The following is a 3143-nucleotide window of genomic DNA, read 5'->3' on the forward strand; positions in this document are numbered from 1 at the left end:
TGACAACTCATGTCTATGGCTAGGAAACATAACCATCTTTGATCAACGAGCTAGTCAAGTAGAGGCATACTAGTGACACCCTGTTTGTCTATGTATTCACACATGTATCATGTTTCCGGTTAATACAATTCTAGCATGAATAATAAACATTTATCATGATATAAGGAAATAAATAATAACTTTATTATTGCCTCTAGGGCATATTTCCTTCAAGTATAATTTATCCTATTATTGATAGTAGATGGGAAAGTCCTATTCATTGTGTCCTTAAGAAGGGAGGTATTACTATTGTTCCTAATGATAAGAATGAATTGATTCCACAAAGAATTGTTACAAGTTATAGAATGGTAATTGATGTTCGCAAATTAAACAAAGCCACTAGAAAAGATCATTACCCTCCACCTTTTATTGATCAAATGCTAGAAAGACTACCGAAACATAACCATTTTTGCTTTCTAGATGGTTATTCTGGTTTCTCTCAAATACCTGTGTCAAAATATGATCATGAAAAGAACACTTTTACTTGCCCTTTCGGTACTTTTTCTTATAGACGTATGCCTTTTGGTTTATGCAATGCACCTGCTACCTTTCAAAGATGTATGACTACTATATTCTCTGACTTTTGTGAAAAGATTGTTGAGGTTTTCATGGATGATTTCCCCATTTACAAAACTTCTTTTGATGATTGCTTAAGCAACCTTGATCGAGTTTTGCACAAATGTGAAGAAACTAATCTCATCTTGAATTGGGAGAAGTGCCACTTTATGGTTAATGAAGGTATTGTCATGGGGCATAAAATTTCTGAAAGAGGTATTGGAGTTGATAAAGCTAAAGTAGATGCTATTGAAAAGATGCCGTGTCCTAAAGATATCAAAGGTATAAGAAGTTTCCTTGGTCATGTTGGTTTCTATAGGAGGTTTATTAAAGACTTCTCTAAAATTTCTAGGCCTCTCACTAATCTCTTGCAAAAAGATGTTCCTTTTGTTTTTGATGATGATTGTGTAGAAGCATTTGAGATACTTAAGAAAGCCTTCATTTCTGCACCTATTGTTCAACCACCTGATTGGAATTTAAGCTTTGAAATTATGTGTGATGCTAGTGATTATGCTGTTGATGCTGTTCTAGGACAAAGAGTTGATAAGAAATTGAATGTTATTCATTATGCTAGTAAAACTCTAGACAATGCCCAGAGAAATTATGCTACTACCAAAAAAGAATTTTTAGCTATTGTTTTTGCTTGTGATGAGTTCAGATCTTATATTGTTGATTCCAAAGTAACTGTTCACGCTGATCATGCTGCTATTAAATATCTTATGGAAAAGAAAGATGCTAAACCTAGACTTATTAGATGGGTTCTCTTGCTGCAAGAATTTGATTTGCATATTATTGATAGAAACGGAGCTAAGAACCCCGTTGCAGACAACTTGTCTAGGTTAGAAAATGTTCTTGATGACCCACTGTCTATTGATGATAGATTTCCTGATGAAAAATTAGTTGTCATAAATGCTTCTCCTAATACTCCATGGTATGCTGATTATGCTAATTACATTGTTGCTACATTTATACCACCTAGTTTCACATACCAGCAAAAGAAAAAGTTTTTCTATGATTTAAGACATTAATTTTGGGATGACGTACACCTTTATAAATAAGGAGTAGATGGTGTTATTAGACGTTGTGTACCTGAGCATGAACAGGAACAGATCCTACGCAAGTGCCACTTCGAGTCTTACGGAGGACACCATGACGGAGATAGAACTGCACATAAGGTATTGCCATCCGGTTTTTATTGTCCTACTCTCTTCAAGGATGCTCGTAAGTTTGTCTTGCCTTGTGATGAATGTCAAAGAATTGGCAATATTAGTAGACGTCAGGAAATGCCTATGAATTATTCACTTGTTATTGAACCATTTGATGTTTGGGGTTTTAATTATATGGGACCTTTTCCTTCCTCTAATGGGTATATACATATTTTAGTTGCTGTTGATTACGTTACTAAGTGGGTAGAAGCTATTCCTAGTAGTGCTGATCATAACACTTCTATTAAGAAGCCTAAAGAAGTTATTTTTCTGAGGTTTGGAGTCCCAAGATATTTAATGACTGATGGTGGTTCACACTTTATTCATGGTGCTTTCCGTAAATTGCTTGCTAAATATGATGTTAACCATAGAATTGCATCTCCATATCATCCTTAGTCTAGTGGTCAAGTAGAATTGAGCAATAGAGAGATTAAATCGATTTTGCAAAAGAATGTTAATAGATATAGAAAGAATTGGTCTAAGAAACTTGATGATGCATTATGGGCTTATAGAACTGCTTATAAAAACCCTATGGGTATGTCACCGTATAAAATGGTTTATGGAAAGGCTTGTCACTTACCTCTTGAACTAGAACATAAAGCTTATTGGGCAATCAAAGAGTTCAATTATGATTTCAAAGTTGCCGGTGAGAAGAGGTTATTTGACATTAGCTCACTTGATGAATGGAGAACCCTAGCCTATGAGAATGCCAAGTTGTTTAAAGAAAAATTTAAAAGATGGCATGACAAAAGTATACAAAAGCGTGAGTTTAATGTAGGTGATCATGTTTTGCTATACAACTCTCGTTTAAGATTTTTTTAGGAAATATTCTCTCTAAATGGGAAGGTCCTTACATTATCGAGGAGGTCTATCGTTCCGGTGCCATCAAAATCAACAATGCTAAGGGCAAAAATGTGAAGGTGGTAAACGGTCAAAGAATCAAACAGTATATCTCAGGTACTCCCATAAAGTTGAAACCAATATAATTAATACCATAACACCGGAGTAGTACATAAGGAATACTTTCCAGAATGTTTCAGACTCCAAAAAGGAATTGGTATGTGGTACGGTAAGTAAACCGACTCCAAAACTGTTCTAATAGCATTTTTTCTCTGTTTTGGAATATTTAAAAAATTAGGAAAATTAAAAGTAGTCCAAAAGAGACACGAGGAGACCACAAGGGTGGAGGGCGCGCCCTACCCCCCTGGGCGCGCCCCCTGCCTTGTGACCACCTCGTGTCCCCTCCGGACTCCGTTTTCTTGCACAATACTTCTTTTGGTTGGTAAAAATCCATTATATAATATCCTGAATCTTTTGACCACCGTACCACGGTATTATCCCCTG

This window comes from Aegilops tauschii, chromosome 5 (assembly GCF_002575655.3).
Source record: "Aegilops tauschii subsp. strangulata cultivar AL8/78 chromosome 5, Aet v6.0, whole genome shotgun sequence".
Classification (NCBI taxonomy): Eukaryota; Viridiplantae; Streptophyta; class Magnoliopsida; order Poales; family Poaceae; genus Aegilops; species Aegilops tauschii.